Source organism: Podarcis muralis, chromosome 7, assembly GCF_964188315.1.
Source record: "Podarcis muralis chromosome 7, rPodMur119.hap1.1, whole genome shotgun sequence".
Lineage (NCBI taxonomy): Eukaryota > Metazoa > Chordata > Lepidosauria > Squamata > Lacertidae > Podarcis > Podarcis muralis.
This window is the reverse complement of record NC_135661.1, coordinates 51,980,105-52,005,200: the sequence shown is the minus strand read 5'-3', so window position 1 is coordinate 52,005,200 and position 25,096 is coordinate 51,980,105.

Sequence of the window (25,096 nt, the reverse complement as noted above, 5' to 3'; positions counted from 1 at the left end):
AGGTTTGGCTAAAAAAGGTGCCTAACAGAAATTCAGAAGAAGCTTTTCCTACCCTGAAGGTGCAGAGATCAATATTTCATGTCTGTTCTCAGAAGGCCTGGCAGACTCATGGTAGCCACTCTAGACGCCAAGTTGTATCAGAGGGGACTTAAGAAATAGTTTTGTAAATTTGTCACCATGGGCCAGGGGCCAGGTAGTGATCAATGCTTCACTGGCGCAGAGGGAAGTACCATGCTCCTCAGACTTAGAAGTACTACATAACTATAGCTTAGTAGTGAATATGGGAGGGGCAAGGCACTTGAGAGGGTGATAGCAGCACAGCTTCAGGCATGCTTGGAATAAACCGATTACTTGAATCCACTCCAGTCTGGCTTCAAACCGGTCATGGCAATGAAGCCATGTTTGATGACCTTTGTCAGGAGAGAGATGTCAGGAATGCAACCCTGCACAGACTCTTCTATCTGTCGGTGGCTTTCAATACTGTTGACCATAGAGCATCTCAGGGACATTGAGATTGGAGCACTGGACCTCAATGATTCTGCTCCTATCTCCAGGGCCATTGGCAGAAATTAGTTATGGAACGTCCACTGCCATGGGAGATATCTTGTAGTGTCCCACAGAGTTCTATCTTGTCCCCCATGCTATTTAGCATCTAAATGAAGCCCCTGGGAGCTGTCATCAGGAGATTTGGCATGAGCTGTCATCAATATGAGGATGACACCAAGATTTCTCTCTCTGTTCTACCTGAATCTGGGGAGGTTAGACCAGTGCCTGGAGGCAGTGATGGACTGGATGTGAATCTGTAAGTTGAAGCTGAATCCTGAAAAAATAGGGGTGTTATGTGTCTCAAGTTCTCAAATCCAGAAGGCGGGGTTTCCCTTGGCCCTTGACCTGGAAAAGGTTCCCTACACCTGGTCTTCACCGACTGGCAGCAGTTGTCCAGGATTTCAGACAGGGAATCTTTCCCAGCCCTACCTGGTGATGCTGGAGGCTGAGCTACCACCTTCATGCAAAGAAGATGCTCTACCAGTTTGCCAAGGCCCTTTCCACAAGGTGTGGCAGAGTTTCCAAACTCCATGTCCAAGATGAGAAAACTGCCTCCCTCTTCACAGAGACAGTTGCTTCTCTGATAAATTCACTGGGTGGACTTCTGCAATCCAAGGTCACCATCAGAGGGATCCAGGGACTGAGTCAAAATAACAATAGTGGGGAATATGAATGCAGACAAAGGGGGAAATGGCACTACATTCCTCATTAAGGAAAATGCTCCAGGCTGCCTCTGTGTGGCTCTACAGCAAGAGTCATTTAATAAGGTTGTCTTGGCAACGTGTTGTAAACTATTCATCATGCTGCTGGTCCCCATGATGATCTTTGTTTGCTGAAGCATCATTAGAGGACCATGCGCTCGCACCACTTTCTATGTAGCAAGGGATTAAAAGTATTTAAATCCATGGGTCCTTCACATCCCTTCCCCTGAACAGACTCAAATCAAGATATGTGAATGGAGAAACACTGACAAGTATCTCCCTTTGCTTATCCCATAAAGGCTTTGGACCAAAGGAGCACCAGAGAAGACTGACAAGCATAGACAGATAATGCTTCTCTCCCCCCCCCCTCCCCGCAGCTTAAAAAAATATCAATCTATAATCATCTTGAGCGCACACAGTGGAGCTAGGAGAGCAAAGAGCGGAAATCAATGGGGAAAGCAGTCTCAGTTTTGTTCAAAGGCTTAAGAAATGTCTTTGAATGGAGAAGAATGTCTTTAGAAATTGTGTAGAAGACAAAACTAATATGCAACCCTCATGCGTCAGTGTGGTGTGGATAGACAGAGTGTTGAACTTAAGAGCTGTAAAGCCCAGGCTCACTTATAAAGTCCATAGACCTGAGATTGAGAACCTCAGCCCTTGGAACTCTCCTCAAGCCACACACTGTCTCAAGTAATACACACACACACACACACACACAGAGAGAGAGAGAGAGAGAGAGAGAGAGCCCTGCATTGCACCTTCCTTCAGTGTTTTAGCTTGGTTGGAAAATGACCTTGAACACGTAATCCTTCTTGCTTTCCTTGATGTTTATGTTTGCTCTCTCTCTCCCCCCCCTCTCCCTCCCTCTCTCTCTCTCTCTCTCTCTCACACACACACACACACAACATGCCTCAAAAGCTGGTTTTGAAGAAAATAGAGGAGGAGGAGGACTCATGTGTGCTGCCCTAGGCTCCAAGAAGCCAGTATGGTTCTCATGGCTAAGTTGTGCAACAGGTTGTTGTAGCCCTGATCGTTTCTGTTGTATAACCTATTGCACAACCAGCTTCCACTCGTTGTTGCGCTGGGTTTCATATTACGCGGTCATTATTCTCACCCTTGTGCTAGCACAACATCCCTTGTGCTGGTGGTCAGGGGCGTAGGAAGGGGGGGCAATGGGGGCAGGCCGCCCTGGGTGTCATCCATGAGGAGGGTGACAAAAAGGCCCAGCACATGGCATGGCTGCTGCTCTGGGCACCCATGCAGCTAACTCCGCCACTGCTGGTGGTCAGAGAATGCTGGATCTGGGCCTGAGGTTCCCTCTCCCTACTTCAGATGTAGTTGTTTCCCTGCCCCCACCTTTTTTTCTGGTCATTTCCTGAAGGTTATGTGAAGGAAGACACACGCACACCCTCCTCCATTTCCTCCTGCAGTATTCTAGTTTGTAGAGCTCTGAGAAAATATTCCCTTTAATCCTTGGATTACGCAGAATTGTTCTACTGTATGTGATTGCACTTCTACTGGAAGTTCAGAAAAGCCTTCTGAAGCTGTTTGAATTCCAAAATGTCAAATTCGTTACTTGGCAAGCTCAGAGCTTACATGGGGGTATTAGCAGAATAGCTTTGATTCAATATCATCAGTCAAGTCAGCTAAGTGACATGGTAGTGGGGGTTTTTCCCTCCTGGCCTGCTGAAATATTTCCATATTCTCAATATAAGTACCAGTCTCATCTTGACATCCTCCTGTTTTTCTAAAATAAAATAAAGATGGTGGGGGGATTTTTTTTTAAAAAAAGTTAATCTGGTAAATACTCTGCTGTCATTGATTAAAATGAAAGGTGGACTTCCGGGTTGGCACCAGCGCCGAATGGCGGATTCCCTCCGAGCTCCGGAGGGAGTCTGCTTGACAGGGGTCGGGTCCTGCCGCGCCGGCGACGCAGGGACCCTCAAAAACCACGGGCGCGGATGCCCGTGGACTTGGTGACTCGGCAGGCACCGATAGCACCCTCCCGACCCGCGAAGGAGCCTTTTTAAAGGCTATGGAGCGGGGGACGGGGAGTGGCGCGGTGCTGCGAGTCTTCTGCTTCCCCTGCCGAGCGAAGCCGCATGCCATTCGACGGAGAGCGCTGACTTCTTCTTCTGAAAATCTGGACTTAAACTAAAAACAACAACCCGTGAGTAATTTGGAAATCGGATTAAAAAAAATTTTTTTATTGGATTTGGCACGAGCGGGGGGAGGTGCAAAGAGGAAGTCTGTCTCTCCCCCCATTGTAAACATTTCAAAGCAAGGATTTGACAACCAAGATCGAGAGAGGAGTTTTTATTTTGGATAAAAGTTATTAATTGCATGGATTGACAATATAAGTGATTGTGCTGGAGGAGAAGAGTTAATATTCTGATTAAAGTCCACCCCCCTCGAGACCGGGAGCGATCTGCGAGAGGAGCCTGCTGAGGAGACATAGAAGACTTTGACAGCTGTCAAATTAGCTGTCAAAGTTGGAAAAATACAGAACTTTGTTTCTGACATTCTTGCCGGTTACATTGGACATAATATAGTTACAAGTTGCTGAAAATAAATAAGGACTGAAACAAATTAACTTGGCTTTTGGGTTTGAAGTGAAAGGAATACTGAATAACCAGAACCCCTCTAGAGGGGGTTCAGGGACACTACAAGAATGGAAATAGGCCGGAAAATACTAGCTGACCTGGATGAGATTGCCTTTCTCGTGGGAAAGTTACAAAGGATGTATGAGCAAGGCCATGTTTTGTCTACAAGTGCTATAACTTTTGAGTCAACAATAAATACACCTACTGAGCTGGAAAAGGACTTGACGTACAAAACCCAGGCAGCAGAACAAAAAAAGAACTTAGGGAAAATTGAGGAAGTGGAAGAAGTGGAAGAAGATGCTGACCAGAAGGAGCAGGAAGGAGGGGCTGCAATGCTGCAGAAGGCAATGGTGAGCCGGAGGCCTGCTAAGATGGAGACTACAAATTTGATCAAGGTGGAAGCTGGAGTTTTGGGGACATTTGGATTTAAGAAGAATAAGAAACAAGATTTGAGCTCCACCTTTAAACATGGAGGTCTGGCTGGAAAGATCATGGAAATTATAGGGATTGTGCCCCTCCGAGCCTTGGTGTCAAATACAAAGGACTTTCAAAGAAACCGGCAGAGAGGGACTGAAAGAGATTTAAGAGCCTCAGATGTGAGGTTGCCAGGCTGACAGCAGATGGACTAATGGACAATGGTTTTGGGATCGAAGCCGGGGAAGGGAGGGTGGGGTCTGGAAATCCAAAGGCTGTTTGATATCTTTTATTCTTTTTTTATTTAAATTTCTGATGCTATTAGTGTAAAAATGGGGAATCCGTGGAAGGGAAACTGGGCTGATCTTAGGAGGGAAATCTTAAGTATAAAGGATTAAGGTATAATAAGTTAAAAGCTGATATGTAAATTGAATTAAACATCATAAATAAATTAAGGTTAAAAAGTTAGGGATAAGAACTTGCTGGATAGATATCTGGATGTGGAATACAAGAAGGGGAGGTGAGGGGAAGTTCTGGAAAAAATGTTATTGAAAATTTGGAATTGTAAAGGGGGAAATTTTCTTTTTTGTTCTTTGTCCCCCCCCCCTCTTTTTCTTTTTATCTTTTGTATTACTTGAAACTTTAATAAATATTTTTTTAAAAATAAAATAAAATGAAAGGTGTACTGTATGTGTGAGGTTGTACTGAATAGTTCTGGAGCATGGGCAGATGGCACATGATGGTTGGATGGGCAGCTGCAGCTGTGATTCCTGCATTACAAGGGGTTGGACTAGATGACCCTTGGCACCCCTTCCAACTGTACAGTTCTATGATTCTGTGATGCACCCAGGAACCCTGCTGAATCTAAGTCAGGAGCGAAATCCTGACAATATCCCCCAACCCCAGCCTTCTAGCTATAGGGGTATTAGCAGACTGCCTCTGAACCTGAAGCTCTATGTAACCATCCTATATTCTGTTTCAGAATCTGTTCTCTGAGTGCCGTTGTCTATGTAGTCAAAGCAGCAGCACAAAAGGGGGGCATTTCAGCAGACTCAGGGGAACTCCAAGATCTGCAGAAGTAGAAGAAGACAAAGAAGAAGAACTCTAAGGAATGGGGCCGGTCATGTGCTGTGCCCACCATAGACTGACCATGGAAGCTGGGGAGAGGGGGAATGGAGTGGTTGGGAAAGGAGGCAGGATAAAGCAGCACATAGGTATTAAAGGAGTAGGGAGAACTCTCTCATTGTCTTGGCAAGTCATTTCCTGGTTCACACGGAGAAGCTACCACAGGTATGGAAGAAAAAGCTGCCTATAGAAATCAATGGATGTTAATGTAGCTGGCATTGGGCACCTGGGTACTCACCCCATCTCGGGGGGGGGGGGGAACAACCTCAGAATGAAGTGAACATGAAAGGGGGAGGCTAATAGAACTCAGTCCGGATTGACCATGCTCACTGCCACTCAAGGTTTGGTCCCTGCAATTATTAATGTCGATTAGGATTGCTACTGCATCCATAAGCTCAAAGGAATAAATACTGTTTTGCTAATCTTACTCATCACTCTAATGGTGACTAATTTTTTTTCCATTTGACAGCAAATGGGCTAAGACCTTCAGCTTGCTCTTGACAGGTAAGGTCAAGATGGTGTGTGGAGTCTTCTTGCGAATTGTGGGGCCGCTAAGATTCAATGTGAAGGGGAACAAATGTGTTAAAAAATTATAGTAGGCAACATGTCCTGTGTGCATGTTCAAAGAGTGGAAATCAGATTGCAACTTACACATCCTTTCTTAAGCCTCAACCAATTTAGACAAGCTTGTATAGTCCTGAGTAGCAGCTCAGAATGTAATCTGTGTATTGGGAAGTGAAGCCTCCACTAGTCTGCAGTTCAGATCTTGCCTCTGCCATTAACTCATGGGCCTAGTTAACTAGGAATGGAAGCAAAACACACCAAAATGCAGGGCTGACTCCTTCTATCAGGCAGGATGAGACAGCTGCCTCAGCTGACAGAACTGCACGCACTATATGGCAGGGGTGGGTTTTGGTCAGTGCCAGATTTATGTATAGGCTAAGTAGGCTGAAGCCTAGGGCCTCTAAATCTAGGGGGCCTCACCAGCCCTCCCGCTTCCCAGCGGGCAGTCTCTTCTCTCCCAAAATTGCAAACCCAAGACTTCATGTGAGGGTAGGACCACTCGGGCCTCTAAATCTAGGGGGCCTCGCCAGCCTGTCTGCTCCCCAGTGCTGCAGTCTCCCCTCTCCCAAAATTGTAAACCCAAGACTTCATGCAAGGGCAGGGCAACTCAGACCCAGCAACTATGAGACTCAGGGCTAGCCAGTGGGGCCCAATTTGAAGCAGTGGGGCGCAACTTGATTATTATTTTTTGTAGGGCCCCAGTTCACAGCCAAAGTCTGCAAAATCTTATAGATATAAATAAAATCCATCTAGATTGCCCTGGTGCAGGAGCAGCCCGTGGGGCCCAAGTTGGACCAATTGCTCCAGTTGCCTTAAGGTCAGCCCTGATGAGACTGTGGACTAACAACTGACAGCTGAGCTGTTGTTAGTAACTCAGAGAAGGTTTGGGAACCTTCAAGCTTCTGCACCTCCTGGGCTAGCCTGTAGCTCTCAGGTGTGGTGACAGATGCTCCCCCATTCCCAGTGTGGAAGTGAACTTGGTGGACTTGGAACTGCCGCCCATGGAGCTGCTTTGAGCCTTCTGAGCTGGAAAGGTTCAAAGGGTTAAGCAAAGAGATCATTGATCAAGGACTCGGAAGGTGAAGGAAGCTAACTCATTGTGTGAATGTTGCATTGCATGTGCATGTGTGAAATAATAATAATAATAATAATAATAATAATAATAATAATTTATTTATTTATATCCCGCCTTTCCCAGCCGAAGCTGGGCTCAGAGCAGCTAACAACAGTAAAGAGATGGGAGTTGCCCCCCCCAATCCCATATCGTCCCGACCCAGCCAAAGGACCTCTATCTTCAAAGGATTTAACTTCAATTGGCTCCCACATAACCATCCAGCCACAGCTTTCAAACATCTGATCAGTGTGTCTGGGGCCGAGTCAGGATGGCCATCCATCAACAGATAGAGTTGGGTGTCATCAGTATATTGATGGCAGCGCAGCCCAAAACTCTGGACAAGCTGGGCGAGGGGGCACATAAAGATGGGGAGAGTGTCACACCCTGCAGCACTCTACACACCCAGGAGTGGCGCGACAACAGTTCCCCCCCAAGTACCACCCTCTGTCCCACGACCAGAGAGAAACGAGCACTGCCTTTGAAGGGTTGTGCCCTGGATCCCCACGTCAGCGAGGCGGTGGTCCAGGAGTTCATGATCGACCATGTCAAAGGCTGCTGATTCTAAAAGAATCAGCAGCCTTGACCTGCCTTGATCCAGCTGCCTATGGAGATCATCTGTTAGGGCGACCAGAGCCGTCTCAGTCCCATGACCAGAGCGGAAGCCAGATTGGAATGGATCCAGAGCTGATGTTTCATTCAGAAACCCACCAAGCTGTTCAGCAACTCTCTCAATCACCTTACCCAGGAACGGAAGATTCAAAACCGGGCAGTAATTGGATAGAACTAAAGGATCTAATGATGTTTTCTTTAAGAGCGGGCACACCACTGCCTCCTTCAATTTCCCTGAGAATGTCCTGGTGCCAAGGGACAAATTGATGATATCCCCTAGGGGGGGGGCACACCTCGTCTGGACACGCTCTAATCAGCCAGGACGGACATGGGTCAAGAGGACAGGTGGTGGGCTTTCCAGCTCGGAGGAATCTGTCCACATCAGCTGGGGATATCTGGTCACAGTGGTCCAATACTGGACCCGAGGACAGTCGAGGGGCCTCCAGTTCCGTTATTGTATCCAAATTGGCAGGGAGGTCACGGCAGAGCAACAGAATGTGGCGTGTGCCCTCCTTTGAGTGTGTCTGCTCTTTCTACAGCACCCATTTCCTCACTGCTCAGCCGCTTCACCAAGCTTCTTCACAAGTTCCACTTAAACATAGGCATGAGCTGTGTGAAAGATTGTGTGCTTGTTGATTTGTAAAGCCCAACTGTTGTGGATACAGATGCAAGGACTGTATACTTGCTGAACATTGATAGGAATAATTGTGCACAGCTCTTGAAAGCAATGTATGAGCACTCCTACATCCAAGCTGGATATTGGGAGATGAAGAACGCAGAGAAGGGAAGTCTTATGAGTGTTTTTGATTGTGTGGGTTGTTCCGTGTGTGTGTGCTCTGCATGAGAGACAAAACGAATGTGGGTGGCCACACCCAGTGGTGGCTTGCAGGCCTCAGAGGGTTGTTCAACTGGGAATGTAGCCCCTTCCACTGAAAAGGGTCAGCAGCCCTAGTTTCGTTCAATCCACATTTGGGCAGCTGCATATTCCTGCATTGCAGGGGGTCGTCCTCGGGGCCCCTTCCAACAAGTCTATGATGAATCTGAAGAAATTTTGAACCACATGAAACCTACTGTAGACATTTACTTACTATTAGTTATGTGTCATTAATGCATAGTTTGCACAACATTCTTTCTTTACCTTGAAAGCATCAGGCAAAGCGGTCCTCCTGAATATTTTGAACATATTGGGGGGGGGGAATAGTTTTATAAAAATGTTTACTAAGGATTAAGTGGAATGTGAGCATATGCTTCTGTTAATTGATAATCCTTTTAAGGAGATTAAAATTAATGCAGGGAATGACATTCCTTTATAAACTGTTGAACAAATAATTCCTCACCTAAGGATTTTGTGCTGGCAAAGCACCCCTTTAAAAACTGCCCATTTAGTGCAGAGTTGGATAAAGGGAAAGCTTTTGTTCGTGTTATTTTCACTTAACCCTGATTGGTGATCTTTTCGTTTAAGGCTTTTCACAGTTTCCTCTCTACCACCCAAAAGGCAGACAAAGGTGCTAGGAGGGGAGACCTCGGTATGTACTAATCTGGATGATTGTTAATCATAGAAAGAGCTGGATGCTCAGACTAGAGGAAAAATCCATAAGACACAAGCACAGGATTCCAGAGCCTTGACTATATTAGGTCCACTAAAGTGATTTATGAGCAACATAAGAGAGATAATATAACAATGGACTATAAAATCAATAGTCATGCCCAGAATGGATTAAATCCTCGGGCAATGTTCGTGCTATGCCTCGTGGCGGGGGATGGGGCCAATCGGACTCCAGGCATGAGTCAAATGTTCCTTGAAGTATCCGTGTTTTGCTGGTGCTAAAGAGGTAATGAATGCTCCTGGCTTTGCAGCTCAACATCCTTTGGGATAGAGCACATCATACATTTCAACACACATCTAAAGCTCAGTATAAGATGACATCCCATGGCCCTGAGGGAATTCAAGTGGTGTTAGTGGGAGTCCCAGCGGCAAGGGGAGACTCAAGGCATTTTGCTGCCTAGAGAGCCATCCCTACCATGAGACAGGATGAAGCAATCACTTCAGGAACCAGGTGCTGAGGAGGGGGCGCAGTGGCTGTAGTCCTCTGGCTATTCCTCCTGACCCCCAGCTGGTCCTCTCTGTTGGAGGACAGAATTATATGTGACACGTGGCTTGGTCTGGCTTCCTGTGTTAGTCGTCGAGTTAAGATTCAGCAACCAGAAAGGGTCTTACGTCCATATAGGATTTTGCTTTTGGGGAGTGCCTTTTAGAAAATGTTGTGAATGGCTATGTGGCTTGCCTTCCCCCAGCTGTGTCTTGATTAGAATTATTTAGAAATGTTAAACATGACATTCAACACCTTCATTATCCTCTTCTGAATCCTTTCCAGTTTCTCTGTCACCTGCCCAAAGTACAGTGTCCAGAAATGGACTCAGCACTGCAGGGAAATCTGACTAGTACAGAATAATGCAGAACTATGACTTCCCATGACTTGGAAACTATGGATTGGATCCAAGCTAAGCTAGTTGTTAGTTGATCTTGGGATCACAAGTTAGTTGTGATTAGTCTACCTCGCAGGGCTGTTGTAAGGAATAAAGGGAAGGCAGGGGAAAGGCATGTTTGCTGAGTTGTCCTTGGAAAGGACATAAAAAATCTAGTAAATAAGTAACACTGCTACAGTAATTATGAGATATAAAAGAGATAATAACCAGAAAATTGATCCTTAAAATACACTGGAGTGGGTGGCTTTGTGTGTGTGTGTGTGTGTGTTTGCCATAGTATCTCTGAACAGCTCTTTGAATCTTTCTCCTCCACAACTGAACCCTGAAATGGCACCCTTAAGAACAGGATTAATAGAAATTAGAGACAAAATGTTCAAGATATAATATTGTATTAGTTTAATAATGCACCTTTAAGAAATATTCTCAGGCAGGAACACAAAGAGACACATTCTTAGTCTGAAAGTTCTTTCTCTGCTGTAACAAAAGAGCTGTAAATTGAATTTCCAGGTGTGACTTGAAGCAAGTAGACTTCAGAAGGCTTTGTCATCTTTGCACAACTCCTGTTACAATGACCACCAAGTATTGTTGAGCAAACTGTTGGATCTTTCCATCACCACTCATCAAAGATTTCAGTAAACTTGATTTAAGAAATACTAAGCTGAAAGAATATAAAGGAAAATGCATGAATATGGAAAATGCGTTCTCTGTGGTTTTCTTTGGGTTGGGTCTACTACAGAAGTATGCAGCCTTTGTTCTGTGGAGAGCTACATTCCCTTTGGGATAATCTACATGTTGGCAGTGGGCTGAACCCCAGACTAAAGCGTTCTGGATTAGCCAGTCTACCATAAAGACCCCACCCCACCCCCAAACACACACTTTAATTTTCACCTTGACTGACTCAGATTAGAATTCCCAGATTCTATACAGGTTTGATCAGAGGTAAACACTACTGGAGTCAATGGGGTTGCTTTCAAATAAGTATATAAAAGATGTATTTTTATCAGTCAGTTCAAATGGAGTGCTTAAAGCTGTATCATAATCTAAGGCAGAAAGTAGGAACAACAGACATGAAAGAACCATTGGAGGTTCTGAAACAGGGGATGGATGGCCATCTGTCTGGGATTCTTTAGCTGTGATTCCTGCAATGGAAGGGGGTTTGAGCTAGATGACTCTTTGGGTTCCTTCCAACTCTACAATTCTATGCAGATGCAGCTAGGAATTGGGATTTGTCTATGGTTCTCGCAGCCTTCTGAAAAGCATTATCCAAATGAAAAAGGGGGCAGGGGGAAATGTAACAAACACCCTCTTCAAATAGTCTCGATAGAGTATTCTGGATGTATATTTAACTTGAGTATTAATTGACATGAGCAACTGCAAAACCTCTCTCTTTCATCAAGTCATCCTGTGCTAGGAGTTACCATGACGGCAGGCACAATGGCCACTTATCCAGAGACATCGGCTTGCATAAATATGACTCCCTTGCACTGAATGGAGGTAATTATGCCAACTTGATTTGCAGCTGCAGACTGAAGCACAAGACCTGGATGCTTGACCAAGAGGGAGATTAGCATGTTAAGCAACGACTGCAGACTTAATGTCCCTTGTCCACCCCTCCGATTGATTTCAGTCGAGATCTTGGCTGCCATCTTTTGCCTTACTGTGATGGTTTTATGCCTGATTCTCTCTCTGCAGGCATATTTATTTTTAAAGAACAGGCTCCTCTGTTTGATTACATGAATGATCCTAAGGCATCATTAAAAGCACACACACGCCTCATATTTTTGGACTGTTTTTACATTCAAATGTCTCTTTGTACATAATTCATGTCCTAAATACAAAAAAATAAAAAATGAAACTGTTCCCCTAATCCAGCCTTTCTCAACCTGTGGGTCCTCAGATGTTGTTGAACTACAACTCCCATCACCCCTAGCTAGCAAGGCCAGAGATCAGGAATGATGGGAGTTGTAGTCCAACAACATCTGGGGACCCACAGGTTGAGAACCGCTGCAGCCTAATCCAGAGCTGTTCCACCAGGCCTTTGGTCAGGGCGCAGCCTGACCCCCTCCTCTGGCAATCTGCACAGAATTTTGCTTGATGGTTGCCATTAATTTGATTTTAATTTGATCTAATTAATTTTATAATGAATGTTTTTAGAATGTTGGATTATTTTGTTTGTTGTTAGCCGCCCTGAGCCCAGCTTCGGCTGGGGAGGGCGGGATATAAATAAAATTTATTATTATTATTATTATTATTATTATTATTATTATTGCAACAAAGTGGTGGTAGTGCTCCTAAAGTGCGCTCTGAATGTTGCCTATACTTCAATCTGAGGAAATATCAGAGTGAGGCATTGTGGGGAAAGTGGCCCATAAGCACCTTTTAAAAGTTTAACAGTTTACTACTCCCCAGAGGAGGAAGAGATGTGCGGTGGAGGAAGGTTATCCCCTACTGAGGGGACAGAGGCAGCAGTGTGTGGAGATAGCAGGATGTTCCAGGAGGTGTGGAACTGTCTTCCAAGTGCAAAGATTCACATTGTGACAGATAAGTTTCCAAGTGTTATAAAGTTCAGTAACCACAACCCCTTCCTTCTGATTCATGTGAGCACAAACAATACTGCCAGACACAGTCTTCTACATATACAGTAGGAAGGGTCTATGAGACTCTGGACAGGAAGTTGAAGGGCCTTGGGGCAAGGTGGTCATCACTCCTTCCTGTTGAAGGTCGTGGCCCAGGACAAGAGAGGAAAATACTGGAAGTAAACCACTAGTTGAAAAGGGGGTGTTGTCAGGAAAGGTTTGGTCTCTACTTTCTTGAACCACACAGCAGTTTGCTAGAATGCTAAGAGTCTTGCAATCCTGATTGGGAGGGCTTTAAACTAAATCCTGAGGTGGGGGGAGACAATATTACAGATGAGAGGGGAACACCTGATACTGGGGATAACAATTTCACTGATGCACAGGAAACTGAGATGGTGCTCCAGAAACCTGCCAAAGGTTAGGGAACTACCAGGAAGAAAGCAGCTGGAGGAAATGGCTCATGGTTTCAGTTGTCTCTATCCTGATGCAAAGAGTATGGGAAACAAGCAAGATGAGTTTTGGCTGGTAAAATGTGGGCTGGACAACTATTCGTCATGATGGCTGTATATTATCTCCACATTACTATTATCTCCACATTCCTATTATTTTTATTACCAACATGTATTTATCACCTACAATATAAAGCATCTTGAAGCAACTTACAATTGTAACGCCACAAACAAAGAAACCACATACATATACAAAAGTTTTTTTAAAAAAGAAAGAAACGAAAGAGCATTGTTTACTAAAGCTGCTCATCTTTCAATTTTATAAAAGGACAAATCCTACTCCACCTACTAAAAGATTAACACCAAAACAAGAAGGCTCATCGTACTATATGATCCCTCATAAGAACCAAATGCCTGGGTAAACATGAACATCTCTTGGTGCCTAAATGTTGGTAATAATTGTGCCAGGTGTAGCTCCTCCCTGGATATCAGTTGCTGAGAATCATGAGTGCTATTCAATTCAAGTCCTACTTGCAGGCTTTCCAGAACCATCTGCTTGGTCACTGAGAGGAAAATCCTGGCCAAGTTGGACCTTTGCTCTGATGCAGTGAAGCTCTTCCGGTCTTCACAGTGTTATCAATGCTTAGAAAACTGCTTCGTTAACTTGTGAAGTGTGGATTTGGCTAAATTAGAAAGGAACCAACATCCGTTCTTGTAGCTTGTGCTTTCTTTTAAAAGCCTATGTAAAGACTGGCTTCCAGACTAGTTGATGTGAAGCTCCTGTGTGATTCTTGTGTGTAGGATCAAGTATTTTCAAAGGAAACTATTCAAAAGGTTTTAGGTCTAATTCTGAATGAAATGTCTGAGAAACTGATAGACAGGCTGACTTTTCTTTTAATTAAAAGAGAAGTGGGGACTTAATACAGACTGGTGTTTCTACAGAAATAAGGGAATGGCAGTTTGAAATGCATTTGCACAAGCACGTACAATATCAGAAATGATTCAAGTAGGTAGCCGTGTTGGTCTGACACAGTCAAAATGAATAATAAATAAATTGTCCAGTAGCACCTTAGAGACCAACTAAGTTTGTTCTGGGTATACATTCTCGTGTGCATGCACACTTCTTCAGATACACTGAAACAGAAGTCACCAGACTCTTATTGCATTCTTGTCTCATTACATATGCTATATACAGTGGTACCTCGCAAGACGAATGCCTCGCAAGACGGAAAACTCGCAAGACGAAAGGGTTTTTGGTTTTTTGAGTTGCTTCGCAAGACGATTTTCCCTATGGGCTTGCTTCGCAAGACGGAAACTTCTTGCAAGTTTGTTTCCTTTTTCTTAACACCGTTAATACAGTTGCGACTTGACTTCGAGGAGCAACTCATAGCACGCGGTGTGGTAGCCTTTTTTGAGGTTTTTGAAGACTTTGGTGATTTTTGAAGCTTTTCCGAAACTTCCGAAACCGTGCTTCGCAAAACGAAAAAATCGCAAGACGAAAAAACTCGCCGAACGAATTAATTTCGTCTTGTGAGGCACCACTGTACTATATATAAGGGTCTGGAGACTTCTGTTTCAGTGTATTTGAAGAAGTGTGCATGCACACGAAAGCTTATTCCCAGAACAAACTTAGTTGGTCTCTAAGGTGCTACTGGACAATTTTTTATTTATTTTATTTATTTAGAATATCAGAAATGGTTATTGTGAAGGGCCAATTAAATGACCACTGCATGAGGTGAGAAAGAAAGAGGCAGGCTTATGGCAAGAATTGGAGAAATGAGGTTTATTTCACCAGTGCAAGTCCCTCTAGTAGCACACATACTTAGGCATAGCAGAGTTTCCAGATAATTTCTCACGCAGAACAACAAGATGGCAGCATAAGAATACAAAGCAGTCAGCAAGGGAATGGTATAGCACCACCTACTGGTCAGAAATCCTGCACACCTGAAAATACCTGCATATTTCTTGTGATAGGTGAATATGTCAATTTTAATTTCTTCCAGTCTTAAATTCAGTTCTCTACATTACCAAACCAGGAAACGGGTCATGTGGAAGCAACCTGAGACTATACCATCCTTGGGTAAAGGTAAAGGGACCCCTGACCATTAAGTCCAAGCGCGGATGACTCTGGGGTCGCGGCGCTCGTCTCGCTTTACTGGCCAAGGGAGCCAGCATTTGTCCACAGACAAACTAGAGCAGTGCACGGAAACGCCGTTTACCTTCCCGCCGGAGCGGTACCTATTTATCTACTTGCACTTTGATGTGCTTTCAAACTGCTAGGTGGGCAGGAACTGGGACTGAGCAATGGGAGTTCACCCCGTCGTGAGGATTCAAACCACAGACCTTCTGATTGGCAAGTCCTAGGCTCTGTGGTTTAGACCACAGCGCCACCCGCGTCCCTAAAGCATCATTAATTTTCTGATGCACCTCATATGCCAATTTCTTAAGATTCCTACTTAAGATGCCCTAGATCCAGTTTATATTTTTTAGCCCCAAAAGGTAAAACTGAGCCCTAACCTTCACTTACATCAGGAAAAGAGACACAATGAGAGCCAAATGAAACAAGAGGCTAAATGCTTCACCTGCAACAATGCCAGGTTTCTTTTTAATTGATTGATTAATAGCAGAGGGGGGGGGGTGTTTGGCAGGACCACAATGTGTAGGAAGGGGAGGTTTATAATAATTTTCTCTACTCCAGTGGTCCCTAATAACACGCCTCCCCCTTCACCTGCTGTTGCCCAGGAGGATTGGGCAAATGTTAAAAGATGATTAGCCAAATTCATGGAGAATTAGACTATGAATGCCTTCTAGCCATGATGACTATATTCTACATCCACTGTCAGGGACAATATACTGGGGTTCATGAGAATGAAAGTCCTATGGTGCTCATGTTTTACTTGCAGCCTTCCTATACTCATCTGACAGACCACTGTGAGACCAGGATGCTGGACTAGAGTGGTCTTTGGTCTGATCTTAAATTTTTCCTAACTGACATGATTGCAATTTGTTTGGCTCTTGCTGTATATTGCTATGCAAGTTAGAGATATACAGTGGTACCTCAGGTTAAGTACTTAATTCGTTCCGGAGGTCCGTACTTAACCTGAAACTGTTCTTAACCTGAAGCACCACTTTAGCTAATGAAGCCTCCTGCTGCCGCCGCGCCACCGGAGCACGATTTCTGTTCTCACCCTAAAGCAAAGTTCTTAACCTGAAGCATTATTTCTGGGTTAGCGGAGTCTGTAACCTGAAGCGTATGTAACCTGAAGTGTATGTAACCTGAGGTACCACTGTACCAAAAATTGTAGACATTGGTTATACCCCACTCTTTTTTACACACATGTTTACTGTCCCAGCTGGTTCATTTGGCTGGATACATGTCTAAACCACATCCTCTTGGCTGATTCCTGTGTTTAAGAAAATTATCCAGATCTGAAGCCTTTCTCAGTCTGCTTTCTGTATGAAGCAGCTATTCACAAATTAACAAGATCATCCACGCTGCTGCTTTAAGAAACGTCAAAAAGGTCCCCTTGACTTTCCAGAGTGAATCCTGAACAGAAAAAAACAGAAGCAAATTTCTCTTTGATGCAAGTTGGATATTATGAAATCCTATGCACAGGGCTGCAGTTTAGAAATCAGTGGTTAAAACTGGTGCAGTTTTCAAAAGGTTCAGTCCACCAACTTGATTCAAAATGGCACCCGGTGCTCTTTGTTCTTAGGAAACACCATGCCAGCATTTGGTTACGGCTTCAGCAGTCCCAAGTCTGCTCACAGAGGCACTCCAAGGGGCAAGGTCTGCTCACACTCCAAAGTCTTCATCGCCATGGCATAGTTTTAAAAACAAGGTAATGAACCAAATTACAATATTCAGTATAAATGAAATATAACAATACAATAAAAGAAAAACAATCCTTGGCTTGAGTATTCTGATTTTACAGAATTAACACACAAACCAAATAAATCAATTCATTCTTCACACAAATTTTAGAAGTGTAGCTGCTCTGCATGCAGAAGGTCCAAGGTTCAAGTCTCAGCATCTCCAGGTAGGGTTGGGAATGTCGCTTGATCTGAAACCCTGGAGAGCCACTGCTATTCACTGTAGAACAGAATTCCCTAAATCCGTGCCCTCCAGATGTTTGAGACTACAGCTTCCATCATCCCTGACCGTTGGGCGTGCTGGCTGAAGCTGGTGGCAACTGCGGTCTAAAACATCAGGAGGGCACCAGGCTGGGGAAGCCTGAGTTAGATGAAACAATGGTGTGGTTCAGTATAAGGCAACTTCTGACCTTCCTACAGACTGTACCACAAAGCATTCATCGCTTTCGGAAACATCTCAGATCTGAATGCAATATTTAAAACTGCCACCTTCTCTGTTGCTACACTGGCAAAGTCCCCAATTCTCACTAGTTTTTCTGCATCTGCTTTTGGCATCCTCAGGCTGTTGCAAAGGGTTCAGTGTCTCCAGAGGCCTCACTGCTAGCATGGCTAATGCTCCAAGGTTATGAGAGCTTGAACCCAGCAAAATCTGCAGGGTACCAGGTTGGGAAAAACTAGTGTAGACAATATATACCTAGACAGAAAGAATTGTCTGCTGCTAGATAAGGCCACGTCCGGTGTTGGAAAGGGGCCATATCTCTGTGGTAGTGTGCATGCTTTTCAGGCAAAGGTTCCTGGATTCAAGCCCAGCCATCTCTAGGTCATGAAAGACCTCTTTCTGAGACCCTGAAGAGCTGCTGCTGCTGCTCTTGATGGACCAGTGGTAGCTACTTACATTCTTATGCCATGTAAAGCTTGTCGACCAGAAAAGCCAGAATAAATTATGCAAAATAGCAAAGACTGCAGCATAAATTATGCAAAATATCAGAGGCATTTTGCAAACCTGTTTGGGTTGCATCATTTATTCAGGTCACAGAAAGTAGCTTTTCTCCGCACATAGTTCTGTCTCGATGCATACAGCTGTACAGAAAGGGCATAGGTAGAGCCGACTGAATCAAGCCAATGGCCTATCCTGTTCTCACAGCGTCCTGTTCTCACAGTGGCCAACTGGATGCATGTGGGAAGCCTGCAGGCAGGACCTGAGGGCCAGATTCAGCCTTCTGAGGGCCGCATTCCCATGGCTGGGGCAAAAGGTTTCAAGGTGTTCTAGCATACATTGAAAATCCTTCCATAAAATAAACATAATTTTGGCTACTAGAAAAGAAACAGTGCACCCTTTCAAGAAGGAGGTAAACTATGTGCAAATGTCATCTTATCAACAAGTTTGTCTCCACAGAAAGAAAACCACAATGGTTTCTTGGATGGAATTTCCCAAATCCAATTTCACTTCACAGAAAGCAGCACTGTATTTTTCGGTGCCACTTCATAGCCAAAGGATTGGCCAGTTCTTGCCAATAAATGTAATTATTATCATTCCTGTTTTGTGGGCAGAGCCAAAGTGAAGGATCATATTTTTGGAGCACAGCTTTCAAGTTAGGCCAAAGGCCCCCCAGAGATGGTGGTGATCCTGTAGGAAATCCTTCAGCTGAACATTCTGCCAACTTAGCCCTTTTCCACTATCCCAACTGCTTGTGCACTCTCTCTTGCACTTTATCATCTCAGAGACCACAAAAGGGCAGTGACTTGAAAAATCAAAGGAAGCTGCTATTTCATAAAATAAAAATAAAATAAATCAACAACCATCCTCCATAATTTCAGCCACAGTCTGCCTGAAAACACAAACTGTGGTCTCTATAGCAGCAGATGTACTATAAAACGGGAATGATCCAGGGAAAATGACAGAGAAGGATCACGTGCAGAAGGTCCTGGGTCCGGGTTCAATCCCTGGTGTCTCCAGGTATGGCTGGGAGAGACCCTCTGCTTGAAAGACTGGAGAGCTGCTGCCAGTCAGTGCAAACAATACTGAGCTTGATGGACCCAAGGGTCTGACTCCATAGGCAGCTTCATGTGTTCCTGTAATAAGCTTGGTCCTCACATGAGGATGACATGCAGAACCTGAAAGTGTTTCATTTTTGAAAACAACAGAATAATAATAATAATAATAATAATTTATTATTTATACCCCGCCCATCTGGCTGGGCCTCCCCAGCCACTCTGGGCGGCTTCCATAAAAACCAAAAATACAATAAAGTATCACATGTTAAAAACTTCCCTGAACAGGGCTGCCTTAAGATGTCTCTTGAATGTCAGGTAGTTATTTATCACTTTGACATCTGCTGGAAGGGCGTTCCACAGGGTGGGCGCCACTACCGAGAAGGCCCTCTGCCTGGTTCCCTGTAGCTTTGCTTCTCGCAATGAGGGAACCGCCAGAAGGCCCTCGACGCTGGACCTCAGCGTCCGGGCAGAATGATGGGGGTGGAGACGCTCCTTCAGGTATACTGGACCGAGGCCGTTTAGGGCTTTAAAGGTCAGCACCAACACTTTGAATTGTGCTCGGAAACGTACTGGGAATTCACTACTACATGATGTGGTGATGGCTAGTGGTCCAGATGGGCTTTTGAAAAGTCCTAATGGACTCCGCAAGAAGATCTGTCGCAGTGTGGAGCTTTCCTGTTCTGTCCGTCAGCCACGCCCTTTCCCAGGACACTCCATTCCTCCATTCCTTCCAACAGCCAGCCAGCATTTTTCTGCCCATTTAGCATGATTAATCTTGATTTCGCCATTTTGGATCCCACGCCTTTCCCAGTACAATTCTGAAATGTATACTTAAAAGTAAGTCCTCTTGAGTACATTTGAGCTTACTTGCAAGTTAAGTATGTATAGGACTACAGAGCACACACATTGGAAATTTTGGGGTTCTTGCTGAATCCACCTTCTTGCTCATGGATGCTGCTGCTCCGGCTGCATAAAGATCCACACTAAAAATAATGAGTTTGTTATTAGGCAAATTCATGAGGGATATCTGTCAATGGGTTTTAGCCATCATGACCCTGACATAGAACCTCCATAAAGTAAAGAAAAGAAGAAAGTGTAGATCCCAGAACCATGCAGTCTGCCTGCTTCTGTTCTAGACATTTCATCAACTTTGAAATGAGTTGCTGTTGGTTCTGAGCGGCTTCCTTCCAAATACAGGGGAAGGGAAAAACTGGTGGAACTGTTTGGCTGTCCCTGTTGTGTTTGGATTGTCATTCCATTCTCTGTTGAAACTGGAGTGTGAGAACCTTTGTGTTTCCCAGGCGAGTTTTACACCAGCATTGTCTCTAGAAAGAAAAGGAAGCATGAAGGCTGAACGTTGTGTGACAATTCTGGGGATGATGCAGGAATTAATTCAGATAAGCCTTGGGGTCTCTAAGTGGTAGCATATTTCTAGCAAGGATGGGGATGGATGAATCTGTCCCTCTCGGTTTCCTATTCCCCCCACCCCACCCCCTTTAAATTCTGTTTTTGATTTTTTTGCATCTTTTTGCAAACTTTTTTCTTTTTTAAAAAAGCCCCCACAAAAATCTGTATGCCTTTTCCTGTGCATTTCCCCTAATACGTGCAGTTTGCTCAATATTTTCATTTCTCCAAGCAGATAGTCCTAACAAAATGCCGCTTGGGAATTTATATTCACTATTATGTGCATTTTTGTGCCACAAAATTCAGAGAAGTGCAGATGTTGAAGAAGAGCTGTGCAAATGAAATTCTGCCCCATTCGTAATCAGGGATGCTGTCTGTATTCACCACCTTAAAATTACATTCTACCTTTGCTAACATGAAAACTACTTAGCTTCTATTTATTGGGTATTGTGGGTACACAGAGTGCTGGGAATTGAACCTGGGACCTTCTGCATGCAAGGCAGATGTTCTACTCACTGAGCTACTGTCCTTCCCCTTTTTCTCCTTTGAAGTCTTGCACCCCTATTACCCTGTGCAGGAGGCTATGCAGGCCTGACTTAAACATGATGAAGATCAGAAAGCATCTGGCACATCCAAAGTGCTGTGTGAATTATTAATTCATCCTACTCCTGACCCAAGTAAGATGAGAACTAATATGTGCATAAGGCCATGGGGTGGGGAGCAACACACCATTGAAATATTATAGTTATGCAATATAGTATTTCTGCACCCCTGGGAAACCCTACTATGCGTCCAAATATTGCATTTAAATCAACAGCAACAAGAATGATCAACTTTAAGCACAGAACATTCCAAGAATGTGTTTCCATGCTGGGTATTGTTCTGAATGCCCCTCTCCCTCACATTCTCCATTCAGTTTCATCTCAAGTCAGGAAAAGTTATCCATATTTTATGACGATTTGTGTTCAGGGAATTGTGCATCTAAAAATATTGTGTTACCCCAGGGGCCTCACCAAGCAGCTTTTGCATCTCAACATTCACTTTACGCATGATGCGGTCAGGAGGCAATTGGCTAAACTGCAGAGGTGGAATGTGATCTGAAACACTTTTAAGAATGGCCTGGATTCAAGTGCTGTGCATTTTAACGAAAGCCAGGGTGATGTAGGCAAAAGGAGAGGCAGAAACCAGGGAAGGCGGGATTAATCAGAAAATAATGCTTCGGAATACCAGTTGCTGGAAACCACAGGAGGGCAGAGTGGCCTTCCGGTTGAATCCTGCTTGCTGGTTTCCCACCGGCATCTGTTTCACCACTGTGAGAACAGGATGCTGGACTATATGGGCTATTGGCCTGATCCAGCAGGCTCTTCTTATGTTCTTGTTGATAAAATCAGTTGCACACGCGCGCACACACACACACACACACACACACTAATAATAATAAAGGGGAGGGAGGGGGGAGGGAGGGAGGGAACTGCCTCCCACAGAAAACAAATATTCATATATATTTGAATATATATATTCACACACCTATGTATTGTTCTGTTGTTTAGTCATTTAGTTGTGTCCGACTCTTCATGACCCCATGGACCAGAGCACGCCAGGCACTCCTGTCTTCCACTGCCTCCCGCAGTTTGGTCAAACTCACGCTGGTAGCTTCAACATTGCAGGGACAAGCTCATACACTCCCTGTTTGTTGTGGTCAACCCCTGTTCCCCCAATATCTCACTCTGGAAAATTATTGCCCTACGTTTTGCCTTTGGGGAATGCTTTGGTGGAAATTGAAGTGCGAGTTGCAGAGTTCAGCTCCCTTCTTATGTGCTCTTAGAGTAAGGTGCAGAAGTCACATTTTCAGAGTCCCTTGGTAATATCCAATGTTAGTCATCCTTAGAACAGACCCACTGAAATCCAACTCCAATCAGCCCCAGCCAATGTGGCCAGAAGTCAAGGATGATGGGAACTTTAATCCAGCAGCATCTAGAGGGCCACAGGTTCCCCTCACATAGTAGCAGCCATGGGTGTCTGTGGAAATAATCTGAGGCAAGGCCTATGACTTGTAACTATAGGTTGTTGACTTGACACCTTCCAGTCTTTATACAACTGAAGTAGCTGCAGAAAGCCATAACTGAACCAACAGAAACAGCTCTGCTTCTTTTGCTTTCTCTCTCCAGCAACCTTATATGGAAAACCCTTGTGCCTTTCTTTCAACCTTCCACCAATCAAAATAGCAGCACCACCTTTCTCAATCATTTCAATCTTAAATCCACATTTCCACGTCAGTTTGCAAAATTATTTTAAGTCCTCCTGAAAATTCAAAGGCATTTTGCTGCAAATATATGCATTATTGTATGTAATTTTACCTAATATACACAATTTTGCAAAGCCGTCTTCCCTTAAAGAAAACATTTTGTATGTTACGTTAACTAATATAGCTGCACTTTATCCCAACATATGCATTTTTGCACACAAGAGAACTCAATTGCAAAATTCAGAGAAGTGAAAATTTCGAAGGGTAGCTCTGTTTCCAGTTCATGCATTGTTTCAAAAAGAATGTATTAGGTAGGTTTGTCTTTAAATGTGAACCAAATCAAATTTCTCTCTGGCCCCATTCCTATTTGTTCTGCTAAAGTATAAAGCAAATCCCCCAAGAAACTGAGGGCAAGGCAGTGGTGAGATCTGAATGCCAAAACAGAAAACAGGCTTGGAGATGGATGAGCCTTCAACAATGCACAACTGAGGAGTGGGTGGATCACAAAGTTATCCCTGGTCAAAGGTGCTGTGTTACCAATGTATCTTTCTTTTTGCCTGACAAAATATGGGCAGAATATGAGTCCTGATTTAGCTTTGAAAACATTCAGCGACCATAAACGTTCCATGGTCCCTTGGAATCTAGCAGTTTCTTCTTTCAAATTGCTTACCTAAATGCATCTATAATTAAGCATAATTTTATCTTAAAATATATTGCAGGGTTTCTGTTTGCTTTTTGCAGAGTTAATTTTAACTCCTTTGAAGAAACAGGGCGGTTTCTTGCTGGAGTATCTATTAGCAGCTTTAAAATATACACAAGGCGCATTCCTGGTTGACCAGTATCACAGAAGTCAGCCCTTAGAAGCTACAAGGAGCTTACATTGAAATGCCATCTGCTTGGGACGTGGCAGCTCTGCAGTTTTCTTTTTTTATTATTATTACTGACCTTTTGTACATGCTGACCTTTGCATCGTACACACATATTTTAAGCCATCTGAGGTGGGTGGGTGTTCCAGAGTGTTTTGCCTGGTGTAAGCAAATTGTCATTTATTAAGCCTCTGTAATATATGTGATACAATACTACAAAGTAAGTATCCCCTCTCTCTCTCACACACACACATGGATTCCTTATTTCTGCTGTTGTTTTGTTTTTTAAATGGGGTGGGGGGTGAATAAATTTCCCAGACATTTTTGGGAGGTTGCCCCTTGGACTATGGAGGGGCTGGGTTGTCAGGGACCATTCTGAGGAGGGCTGCACTGAGGAAGAATGTTGGGAGCCACCCCCTCCCCCTGACTCCTGAATCTTCCCAGCAGCAGGAGGACAGCATAGATTTGGAACAGTGGTTTGCAGAGGGGCAGAGTTCAGAAGGCAGAAGCTGGGAAATACTGGATGGGGAACAGCTAGCAGAAGAAACACTGGCAGAGAGAGGGTTAAAAGATTCACAGTCTCTGGATAGCATCCACCCTCCTTCTCCAAAGTCATGGAGAGCTCAGAAAGTGTCAGAACAGAAAGCACAGAGGGTACAAGCTCAGATTACAAGACATAGGAGTGATGTAGATGAATAGGGACAGAAGGGGGGGAGTGTCCCTTAATTGGGAGCACCACCATTTCTAGGAGATGTGTTCTTTGTTCTCTCACTGTGATTATTAAAGATTCTAACTGGTAAGGCGTTCCTTTCATTTGATCTCTTATCTACTGCCACAGGGGCAGGAAGCCGATTCCCTGAAGCCTGACATGGGTGTAAGTTATAGAGCACCCTCTGCCAACAAGTCACTGTCCCAATTTTTCGGACTATGAAACCTTATATTCCAGCCCAATCACTGATATCATCCAGGAGGAGAGCTTTTAGCTGTCCCCACGTCACAGAGGCCCAACTGACCTCAACTAGCACCTAAAGGTTGATAGTGATGGCACTAGGCACATCACTATCACATTGAGTCAATAATTCTGTTCTCATGGTTGCCAACCAGATAGTGTCTTATGCTCTGGACTGCCATGACACGCTATCAGTCCCTCTTGTTAAGTACCCCTGGTCCCTTACACTCTGTCACAGTGTTCTGAGGACCATAGCAGGAGCTGTGTTCTGAGGACCATAGCAGGAGCTGTTGTCAAAGTTTAGGACAAGAGTGCATATCTGAGGTTTATCTATTTCAGGACTGACCCAGGAAGCACTTTGGAAAGCACTAGAGTTTTAGCATGTCTTGCCAAAAGGTCAGCGTTTTCAAAATAATTGCTTTGCCACCATCCCCCTCCCCAAAGAAACTGATGGCTTCACTAATAGGATTATAAGAATGCATTTATCATTTTGACCATCTTGCAGCTTAGTGAAGAGCAGGGGAACCTGTGGCCCTCCAGATGTTGTTGAACTTAAGTTCTCATCAGCCCCAACTG